Below are 12209 nucleotides of genomic sequence, written 5' to 3'. Positions count from 1 at the left end.
TGGACATAGTGGCATGTACCCTGTAGTCCCAGCTACTCAGGAGACTGAGGCAAGAGGACTGCTTGAGCCCAGGAATTCAGGGTTTCAGTGAGCCATGACTGCGCCACTGCACTCCAGCCTGGATGACAGTGAGACCCTATCTCAAAAAGAAAAAAAGAAAGACAAAGAAAGCATGCTTTGCCCCATAGCAAAAGATTTTTTATCATTGAGTGTTGAATTTTATTAAATATCTTGGAACGTACTGACGTATCACATGGCTTTCTGATTTGACCTGGTAAAGTGGTGGCTTGTAGTCACTGAGGTCCCAATATTGACCCGTCTTTATACTTCCAAATGTGTTATGGTCAGTAAATACACAGATGAATGCCACGTGATGGGATTCTGAGCCTCTGTATTTCTAGGGGAGAGTGGTCTCTGTGTGGTGTATGATGAACTGGAAAATGCCCAGTTTTTCTATGATCTGTAAGAATAACTCTGATTTTTTTTTTTTTTTTTTTTTTTTTTTTGATACAGGGTCTTGCTCTGTCATCCAGGTGGAAGTACAGTGCTGTGGTGTGATCTTGGCTCACTGCAACGTCCACCTCCCAGGTTCAAGTGATTCTCCCACCTCAGCTTCCCAAGTAGCTGGGATTACAGGCGTGTGCCACCACGCCCAGCGAATTTTTGTATTTTAAGTGGAGAATAGGTTTTGCCATGTTGGCCTGGCTAGTCTCAAACTCCTGGACTCAAGAGATTGCCTGCCTGGGCCTCCCAAAGTGCTGAGATTATGGGCATGAGCCACTGCCCCGGCCCGCTTGGCATGTTTTTGCCTCCTAAGCAGTAAGGCTTTTGCTTATGTAGGATCCTCGCCTGGGCACACTTAGGTATCTGTCTCCTCCCACGCAACACTGACACTCGTGAGGCTCAGCTCTGCCATCCCACTCTCCTCCTCACTGCCGAAGATCACTCATTGTGTAAACAATCCCCCCTTCTCCATTGCACTGCTGATGGACATCAGGCTGTTTCTGGTTCTGACTGTGATGGACTGCGCAGCTGGGAAGGTTCGTAGATACATCTCTTGTACAAGACACATGGCAGTGTCTGTCAGACGTGCTCCCGAGAGAGGACTTTCTAGCCAGATGTGTGCACACTTCCCTTTATTAGATGGGCCACTCTCCAAAGGTACTGTGCAGTCAGTACTGCCACCAGCAGCAGGTGGACACCCCACCTGGCTCTCATCCTCTCCAGGACGCGGTGCTGTCTGCTGTGTTCCTTGTAGCCGATTCTGGGAGGTGAGTAAAAGATTCACATAACCGTCTCTTGTCTCTATGGACAAGTTTAATTTTAAACAAGATACTGGCTTAACTTTCTAGCTATGTTTCCATACAAATCTTATCAAGGCAGAATGTGACCCAGGAGATGACCCCAGATGGACGCACTGCACCCAAACTTGCAGGTCTTTGCAGGCACTAGAAACATCTGCTGTGAGTGCCCTTGATGTCGGGTCCCCCCGGGGCAGTGACCTGCTCCTGGGCTTGTTCCCAGAGGTGAGTGGCACCAAGCCCTCTGGAGCTGTGCTAGAGACATGGAACCGTGGGCCAGGGCGGCTTTGCCTGTCCACATCCCAGCTGTCACTCAGTGGGAGAGAGGGAGAGGGGCCCGAGATGAGGCACCTTTGCCGAAGGTGGACTCTCTTCTGTTTTATTGGTCTATATTCGTTTCCTTTTGCAAACTGTACTGTTTTCATTACTGTAGCTTTATGGTAAACTATTGAAGACAGTTGCATTCTCCAACTTGTTCTTCCTTTTTCAACCTTGTTTTGGCTATTCTTGTTCCTCTGTGTTTTCATACAGAGCTTGTAACCAGCTTGCTAATTGTTACCAAAAACTTGCTAGCATGTAGCTTGTAATTGTGCTGTATTTATACATGGTTTGAGGGACAGTTGACATCTTCACAATATTGAACCTTCTGATCAAGAATCATCTGGGTCCATGCTTCCACTGTTGTGTAAGTATTGCTTTTTCTTCACTTCTAGTTTTTCATTGCTAGTATAGAGAAACACAACCAACTGTTCTGTGCTGCCCTCATGTCCTGCAACCTTGCTAAACTCACTTACTAATTCTAAAAGTTTATGTGTAATTTCCTTAGGATTTCCTATACACAATCATGTCATGTGTGAATAGCACTTTTTTATTTATTCTTTTCCAGCCTGTACCCCTTTATTTCTTTTCCTTGTCTAATTAAACTAAGATCTCCCACACAATATCGTATAGAAGTGGTGAAAGCAGCATCTTTCTTTGTTCCTTATCTTGGAAGAAAGCATTTTGTTTTTCCGTATTAAGTATAAAGTTTCACTCTTTACCAGGCTGAGGAAATTCCCTTCGATTACTAACTTGCTGACATTTCTGTAGAATGAATCTTGTTTAATTTTGTTGTATTCTTTTTCTGTAGATGACGTATTTTTAGGGAGATGAACGCATGACTTTTCAGTCATTCTACTACTACAGTAAATTACATTGACTGACTTTTGACGGTTAAAACAACTTTGCATTCCTGAGATGGCACCTACTGGTCACAGTTGTGGTTCTTCTTTCTATGCAGTACTGGGTTTTATTTGCTGACATTGTGTCAAGGATTTTTACAGGATATTGATCTGCAGTTTTCTTTTCTTGCAGTGTCTGTGTGGTATCAGGGTGATGGAGGCCTCGTGAAATGAATTAGGAAGTTTTCCTTTCTCCTCTATGTTCTAAAAGAGCTTCTGTAATTTGTAATTACTCCTTCAATGAATATATTTTTATTTTTTAAAAGATGGGGTTTCACCATGTTGGTCAGGCTGGTCTTGAACTCCCGACCTCAGGTGATCCACCCACCTTGGCCTCCAAAGTACTTGGATTACAGGCGTGAACCACCGTGCCTGGACCCCTACTCCTTCAATAAATATTTTATATTTACCAGTGAAGATATCAGGGCTTTTATTCCAAGATATTAGGGTTTTCCTCCTAAGTGGCTTTTAATTATGAGTTCAATTTCTTCAACAGATACAGAACTACTCAGTTTTTAAAGCTAAAATTGTTCACAAATGGTCTTGTATAAATTCTATTTTAGTGAGTAGCATTTACTATCCTTTCTACTTTTTAAGAGATGGGGTCTCACTCTGGCATCCTGGCTGGAGTTCGATGGCATGATCATAGCTCTCTGTGACCTTGGATTTCTGGGCTCAAACAAGCATCCCACTTTGACCTCCCAAAGCTCTGGGGTTGCCGGCATGAGACTCTGTGCCTGCATCTTTTTAATATCTGTAGGATCTTTCGTTCTTCTATTCTTTCATTCTTGATATTGGAAATTTATGTCAGTACCCTTTAAAAAAAAATCAGTTTATGTCAGTACCCTTAAAAAAAAATCAGTCTGGTCTGGGCACAGTGGTTCACACCTGTAATCTCAGCACTTAGGGAGGCCGAGGTGGGTGGACCACTTGAGGTCAGGAGTTTGAGGCCAGCCTGGGTAACATGGTCAAACCCCGTCTCTACTAAAAATACAAAAATTAGCCAGGCGTGGTGGCTCACGCCTGTAATCCCAGCTACTCAGGAGGCTGAGGCAGGGGAATCACTTGAACCCAGGAGGCAGAGGCTGCAGGGAGCCGAGACTGCAGAGGCTGCAGGGAGCCATTGCATCCCAGCCTGGGCAACAGAGTGAGACCCCATTTCAAAAAAAAAAAAAAAAAAAATCAGTCCAGACAATTTCCAGAAGACAAAACAAAACAAAAAAACAGCCAGCTTTTGGCTTCAATAATTTTTCTCTACTGTTTGGTCTGCTTCCTGTTTCATTAATTTCAGTTCTGATATTTATTATTTCCTTTCTTCCGCTTCCTTGGTGCTTAACTTGCCTTAATCCTGGTTTCTTCAGTCGGAGGCTGAGGTCATTTCCTTCTGTTCTTCATTTTCCGCATTTAGTGCTACAAATTTCCCATTAAGCACTGCGTTAGCTTTTCCCCAGAAATTTTGATATGCTGTATTTTTATTTTCAATTAACTAGTTTTAATTGTCTCCCAAGAGTCATAAGATTTATTGAGAAATGTGTTGTTAAAATTTCCAAATATTTTGGGACTTTCCAGATAACTATTTTTTATTTCTTGCTTAACTCTGTTATGCCCTAAAAGCATACTTTGTAGGATTTGTATTTTTAAAAATGTGTTAAGATATATTTTATGAGACAGGAAAGGTGGCTTACGCGTGTAATCCCAGCACTTTGGGAGGCCAAGGCGAGCAGATCATGAGGTCAAGATATCAAAACCAGCCTGGCCAACATGGTGAAACCCTGTCTCTACTACAAATACAAAAATTAGCTGGGCGTGGTGGCGCACACCCGTAGTCCCAGCTACTAGGGAGGCTGAAGCAGGAGAATCACTTGAACCCGGGAGGTGGAGGTTGCAGTGAGCCAAGACTGTACCACTGCACTCCAGCCTGGCAACAGAGCGAGACTCCATCTCAACAAACAAACAAACAAACGAAGATATATTTTATGGCCCAGAATGTGGCCTGTCTTGGTGTAGGTCCGTGTGCATTTGAGAAGCATGTTCTCTGCTGCTGTGGGGTGGCGTGTTCTGCAAATATGAATCAGGTCTAGGTGGCAGACAGCATTGCTAGTGTTCTCTGTACCCTTATTGATTTTTCTGTCCACGTGTTCTGACAGTTACCCTGAGAAGGCAGATGAAGTCTTAAAGCACCACTGGGTATGTGTCTATTTCTCCTTCCAGTTCAAGGGGTTTCTGAAGGCCTGGTGCTCGGTACATGCTCATTTATGATTGTGTCTTCTGGAGCACTGACCCTCGTTATTACGCAGTCTCTCATCATCCATGTTGATGTTCCTTCTGTTGAAATGTACTCATCAGAGGTGAAGACAGTGACTCTGCCTTTCTTTTGGCTGGTGCTTGAATGGTGTATTATGTTTAACTCTGTAAACGTCTTTAGATTTAAAGTGCATTTCCTGGGGACACAATATACTTGAATCTTGCTTTTTAAAATCGCTCTGACAAGCTGTCTTTTAACTAGTATGGCTAGACCATTCACATTTAATATGATTATGGATATGACTGGATTACAGACTACCATTTTGTCAGGTGTTTTCTATTTGTTACGTCTTTTTTTGCTTCGTTTCTTCACTTTTCTGCCTTCTCTTGATTAACTGAGCATTACCTTATCATTCCATTTTACGCCCCCTTGTCTTATGACTTACACATCTTTTAGAAAATTGTACTCACCGTCCTAGGGTTAAATCTCAAGCTAATCAGAGTTCACCTTCAGACAGTATTCGACGGCTTCACGTGTAGAGTGAGGACCTCACGGCAGCGTTTTCCCAGCTCTTCCCTCCCCTCCTCTGCGACATTATCACACATTTCACCGTTGAGCATACTATCAACAGAATACAGTGCTCCTATTTCCCTTCAAACAGTGGTCATTTGCAGCAATTAAAATGTTTTTTAAAAATTTTCATTTTGTCTTCATTTCTTTCATTTCTATACTCTAGCACCCTTCATTTCCGAAGGAAATAATGTCTACAGTGGTCCATTTCCAAGAGAAAGTGCCTTGAATCAGCTGAGGTCAGCAACCTACAGGAGAAGCGGGATGTCCTCGGTCCCTGCTCCGACAGCGACGCCTGCTCGTTGGCCTCCCTCTCCCCCGCTTCCACCCCTTTCCCCCCTTAGTTGCCCTCACCCAAACCAAGAAAGTTTAGTCTAAAATGAAAGTTTATAGCCTGCAAAATAGCTCGCTTTTTCTGTTCTCATCAGCCTGCCCAGCTACTTAGGTCCTAAGTCAAATACCTGAAAACCCTGAGCTGACTAGGATTGCAATGCGTCGCGGGCTGCAACACAATGCAGCAAGACAACCCTAAATTAAACACCTGAAGCCCCTGCTCAACAACCAGTAGGCGACGTCCGCGAAGATTGTGACCCCACACCAGTCCCTCTGCGAGGAGCTTGGTGGGGGGCGCACTGGGGACAAGTGGCTTGTTGAAAGTGTGCTGGGTGTGCCTGCCCATCAGATGCCAAACTGGCCCGATGGCCATTCTACGACCCACTTTCGCTGTTCCTAAGTCCATTCTTTGGGTTTGGACAGGTGAGTTTGTGTCTCACAATCCCTTCCTTCTCTTCCCTCCTTCCCTCCCTCCCTCCCTTCCTTTCTTCTTTTTCAGGGTCTTGCTTTGTCACCCAGGCTGAACTGCAGTGATGATCACAGCTCATTGCAGCCTCAAACTCCTTGGCTCAAGGGATCCTCCCATCTCAGCCTCCTGAGTAGCTGGGACTACAGACACATGCCACTACACCTGGCTAATTTTTGTAATTTTTTTTTGTAGAGACTGGGTCTCATTACGTTGTTCAGGCTTAACTCACTTCTTTTTGAAAATATGAAGTCTGATATAACATTTTTTCTGCCTCGTGAACATCACAGGTCATTCTTGGTGGAGTCAGGTATGCAAGCATAAATTCCACAGTACATGTTCGTCTGCGACAGTATTTATTTATTCTTAATTTAAAAAAGATATTTTCGCTGGTAAAGCATTCTGAATCAACACTCTTTTTCCTTTCAGCCGTCTGCATGTCATCCTGCTGTGCATCTTACCCCACGCGTTTCACTCCCTCCTCTTCCCGGTTGCTTTAGAGAATTTCTCTAGGTCTTTTTTTTCTCCCGCAGCTTGAGTAAGCACAGGTTTCTGTGCTTGTTTTTGTTTCTGTTCTGTTTGTTTTATTTTTTGGCATTCGTCTTGATGGATATTCTCTGAATTTCGTTAATCTGTGGTTTGACGTCTGTCATTGATTTTGGAAAATTATTGACCATCATTTCTTCTAATATTCCTTCCACACTGGCTCAGCGTCTGTGATTCCATTTGTAGGTATGGTAGACTACTTGGTATTGTCTTGCAATCTCTTGGAAACACACTCTATGTTTTTCACATTCTTTTTCTCTCTTTGGTTTTCATTTTGCATGATTTCCGTAGAGCTATTTTCAAAGTTGCCAATTTCTTCAGCTAGGTCAAGTTTACTGACAAGCTTCTCAATGCCATTTTTCACTTCTTTTACTGTGTTTTCATTTTTGGCATTTTCATTTCCTTCTTTCTCCTAGTTTCTATCTCTCTGCAAGAAAGTATCTTATTCTAAGGAAAGAACTGAGAATAAGCTAAGCCTCGTTAGTGGTGGAAGAATTGACAAATCACCTAAGTCTCAATAATTTTAGGGAGACTTAGCCAGTTAGTTTCATTTTCAGATCACGACATCAGGAGCTCAAGACCAACATCCTGGCCAACATGGTGAAACCCCATCTCTACTAAAAATACAAAAAAAAAAAAAATTAGCTGGGCTTGGTGGCGCACACCTGTAGTCTCAGCTACTCAGGACACTGAGGCAGGAGAGTTGCTTGAACCCAGGAAGTGGAGATCGCAGTGAGCTGATATCATGCCACTGCCTTATAGTTTGGGCAACAGTGCGAGACTCCATCTCAAAAAAAAAAAAAAAAATTTCAATTGTTTAAATACATGTATTCATCCTGACATAGAAAGAGCTAGAGCATACACTGAGTTTAAAAAGCAAGCTTCAGAACCATGGATATTATCTAATGTATGCTTTGTTTTTAAAATTCCACAAAGCAACGTAATATTTCTAGAGCAACAAGTGTCTACAAAATGCATTTTGTAAAACGGCCTGGAAGGACAGCCAGCAGAGGACAACAGGGGTTAGGCTTGGCAAGAGACAGGGACGGAGCTCCAGCTTCATTGGCCACATGTGGAGTTTTTATGGTGAGGTTGTGTGTCTTCAGACGACTCACCCTGTGACTGGGGGGATGGTGCTGTGGGGGAGGGAGCACAAGGGCCCCGACAGCTGCAGGTGGAGGCCTGGAAGGCTGTGGTGGGTTCGTGCCAACGCTTCCCTGGGGCTGCACACTCCGAATCATCTGTCTCAGCCGTGCCAGGCTTGCGTTCCGTCCCACGTCCGGTCCTTCCGTCTAAACACACGTTATCGGCATCCACGCTCTGCCAAGCACGGCTCTGGACGCTCGCCATGCAGCAATGAACCCCACAAAGACTCCGTTGCTCAGGGCTGGCTTTCTTAGTGGAAAGGTGCCAGAATGTGAGCCAGAGAGAGAGACGCCAGCGCAAGGCATGGGAGTGTGGGCTCTGGCTTCCAGGGGCCGGTTGGGACTGGCTCTGAGGGCTGGGCGGGCAGAACCCCAAGTCAGAGCCATCAACAGCCAGTGGGTGAACAAACCAGACTTTGTGGGGGCAGGGGACAAGGATGTGGTGTGTGTGAGGGTGTACTGTGCATGGTACATGTGTGTGATGTGTGTGTGTGGTGTATGGTGTGGGGGTACATGTGTGAGATGTGTGTGTGTGGTGTATGGTGTGGGGGTACATGTGTGAGGTGTGTGTGTGTGGTGTATGGTGTGGGGGTACATGTGTGTGATGTGTGTGTGTGGTGTATGGTGTGGGGGTACATGTGTGAGATGTGTGTGTGGTGTATGGTGTGGGGGTACATGTGTGAGATGTGTGTGTGTGGTGTATGGTGTGGGGGTACATGTGTGAGGTGTGTGTGTGGTGTATGGTGTGGGGGTACATGTGTGAGATGTGTGTGTGGTGTATGGTGTGGGGGTACATGTGTGTGATGTGTGTGTGTGGTGTATGGTGTGGGGGTACATGTGTGAGGTGTGTGTGTGGTGTATGGTGTGGGGGCACATGTGTGAGATGTGTGTGTGTGGTGTATGGTGTGGGGGTACATGTGTGAGATGTGTGTGTGGTGTATGGTGTGGGGGTACATGTGTGTGATGTGTGTGTGTGGTGTATGGTGTGGGGGTACATGTGTGAGGTGTGTGTGTGGTGTATGGTGTGGGGGTACATGTGTGAGATGTGTGTGTGTGGTGTATGGTGTGGGGGTACATGTGTGAGATGTGTGTGTGTACTGTATGGTGTGGGGGTACATGTGTGAGGTGTGTGTGTGGTGTATGGTGTGGGGGTACATGTGCATGATGTGTGTGTGTAGTGTATGGTGTGGGGGCACATGTGTGAGGTATGTGGTGTTCAAGAGGGGCACATGGTGTGTGTGGTATATTAGTGTCTGGTGTGTAGAATGTGGTATTTATGTGTTGAGTGTGTATGTGTGTGTGATATGTGTCTGTGTTGTGTATGGTGTATGTGTATGGTCAATGTGCGTGTCATATGTGTTTGGTGTGTGGTGTTTGTGTATGTGGTATGGTATGGGTATATTGTGTGTGTGGTATATGTGTTTGGCATTTCTGTATGTGACGTGTTTGGCATATGTGTGTGTGGTATGGTGTGTATGTGGTTTGTGTGTATGTTTTGTGTGGTCAGGATGTGGTGCATGTGGTATGTGTATTGGTCATGTGAAGTGTTTGTGTGTGCGATGTATATGTAGTATGAGTGTGGTATTTGTGTACAGTTTGTGTAATGTGTGTGTTGCAGTGGTATGTGTGCATGGTGTTTCTGTGTGGTGTGTGTGTATGTGTGGCATGGTGGGTATGACATGTATGTGTGGTGTGGCATATGGTGTGTCTGTGGTGTATGTGTGGCATGTGTGGGGGATGTGTGGTATATGGTGTGTGTCTGTGTAGTGTGTGGCATAGTGTGGCGTGTTTGTGGTATGTTTTTATGGTGTGTGTTGCGTTTGTGGTGTATGTGTGGGGTGTGTGTGGTATATGGTGTGTGTCGTTTCTCTGCGGCATGTGTATGTGTGGGGTATGTGTGGTATATGGTATGTGTTGCTTCTCTGTAGTATGTGTGGTATGTGTGGGGTGAGTGGTATATGGTGTGTGTCTGTGTAGTGTGTGGCACAGTGTGTCTGGCATATGTGTATGTGTTGTGTTTCTCTGTGGTATGTACATTGTGCATATGGTGTGTGCTGTGTGTGTATATTATGTGGTGTGTGTAGCATGTGGATGGTATGTGTGGATGGTGTGTGTGATGTGTAGTATGCTGGTGTGTGTGTGTGTGTGTGGTGGATGGTGTGTCTGTGTAGTGTGTGATGTTGGATGTGTGTCGTGTGGTGTGTGTGGTATGTGGTATATGGATGGCATGTGGGTGTGTGTGGTGTATGTGTGTGGTTTGTGATGTGTAGATAGTGTGAATGACGAGTGTGTGGTGTATGACATGTGTGTGTGGTGTTTGGGCTGTGTGTGGTGTGTGTATGGCTTATATGTGTGGTGTGTGTGTGGCTTATATGTGTGGTGTGTGGTGTGCATATGGCATGTGCATGGTGTGTGTGGTGTGTGTGTGTGGTGTATGGCATGTGTATGGGTGTGGTGTGTATGATGTGTACGTGTGTTGTGTGGATGCCATGTGTGTGGTATGTGTGGTGCTGGGTATGTGTGCAGTGTTGCCTGTGGGGTGTGGCGTGTGGATGGTGTGTGTGTGTGTGTGGTGTGTGTATCCCATATGTGTGGGTTGTGTGGTGTGTGTATGGCATATGTGTATGTGTGGTGTGTGGATGGCATGTGTGTGGTGCTGGGTATGTGTGTGGTGTTGCTTGTGGGGTGTGGTGTGTGTGTGGTGTGTGTATGGCGTGCATGTGTGTTGTGTAGGGTGCATATGGCATGTGTGTGTGTTGTATGGTATGTGCATGGCATGTTTGTGGTGCGTGTGGTGTTGAGTGTGTGGTGTATGTGGTATGTGTGGTGCTGGGTGTGTGTGTGTGGTGTTGCTTGTGTGGTGTGGCATGTGTGTGCGCGCGCGTGGGTGGCGTGTACATATTCAGGGTGCCTCCCCGAGCGTTGTCTGGTCTCCCTGGGAGGCTGCGCTCCTGCTGCAGCACCAGCGTTGGGATTCCCTCGTCCACGTGGGGCTGAGCAGCAGGAAGGAGGGGACCAGGGTGTGGGCGGTGGCACTGCTGATGGTGCGGCTGTCAGGAGGGCAGAGAGTGGCAGGGCCCGTAATTCCTTCCTGTTCCTTCCCCAGGGTCAGCAGCACCGTGATGGAGGCCAGGCGGTGCGTGTCCCTGTGGAGGGTTCACCTCAGTCAACGTGGGCCAGGTGGGCCGGGGACGGAGGCCTTTTCCCGCAGCAGCAAGATGGGGACGTGCACCCAAAACCTGCCTAAATGTTTGTCCTAGAATCCTGTGGAAGTGTGGCCAATACCTCCTGTGCGTCCACACTCAGAGGGAGCCACGTGCCACAGCGGGCTCTCGGCTTCCTATGGGGATGCTCCGCGCCATGGGCTATGTGGCCTCCAAGGTGCTGGCTGTGGCTCTTTCACGAGACGCTTTTTATTCCCATGGCTGATAGGAGGCAAATGTCCCACTGTGTGGCTTCCCCATTCTGCCATGACAAGCCCCTCTTTGACCTGTCTGCAGCATGGACGGTCTGGCCCCCGGTGCTCAGGGCTCAGTGTCCCCTGCAGGTCCTGTCCACCAGCAAGGCCCGGCAGGAAGGGATGGCAGGGAGCGCCGGGCGGCTGAGTGAGCACTCCTGTTTCCACCTGTTTTCCTCCCGTGTCTCAGGCAGGAAGGGCCCCTGGGGCAGGCGCTGAGGCCACCGCCCGAGTCTGTGCTGTTAAAGCCCCTTCAGGGCCAGAGCCAGGGCCAAGGCTGGGTCCGCTCCGTGTGGGAAGAGAGCAGCCTCCCAGAAGGGCTGAGCCGCTCCTAGAATCCTTGGGGGCTGCAATGCGGGCTGAAGCCACGGGCTGCCTGGCTTGCTGGGCGCAGCTCCTCCGAGCCTGAGTGCGGGCCCTTACCCGTCTGCACTGCCTCTCCCTGCTCAAAGCCACCAACCTCACCCAGGCCCCATTTGCCCATGAAGCAAGACAGACACCTGTGGTGCAGGCCTCGGACTTGAGGAATCGCTACAGCTTCTGGGAACTTGGTGCCAAGCCTGTTCCACAGCCTTCACCCCAGGGCCTTTGCTGGAGCTGCGCTAGGTCCTACATGCTCTCGCTCCTCCCCACGCCCCCCCCAGCCCGCTCCTCCCCGTGCTCCCCACAGCCCGCTCCTCCCCACGCCCCCACAGCCCGCTCCTCCCCACGCCCCCCACAGCCCGTTCCTCCCCGCGCCCCCCACAGCCGGCTCCTCCCTGCATCCCCCCCACAACCCGCTCCTCCAAAGCCCAGGAGCCCCATCCTGGCCCCTGCAACCAGCCATGGCCACTCCCATGCTGCCTATACCTGTGCTCCAAGGCACTTGGCACGTCTGTCTCTTTGGGGGCACTGGTTTGAGTCTGCGCCTACCAGAGGGCACAGAG

This window comes from Saimiri boliviensis, chromosome 18, assembly GCF_048565385.1.
Source record: "Saimiri boliviensis isolate mSaiBol1 chromosome 18, mSaiBol1.pri, whole genome shotgun sequence".
In the NCBI taxonomy this organism is placed as follows: domain Eukaryota; kingdom Metazoa; phylum Chordata; class Mammalia; order Primates; family Cebidae; genus Saimiri; species Saimiri boliviensis.
The sequence above is the reverse complement of the archived record's forward strand: the minus strand, read 5'-3'. Positions refer to the sequence as shown.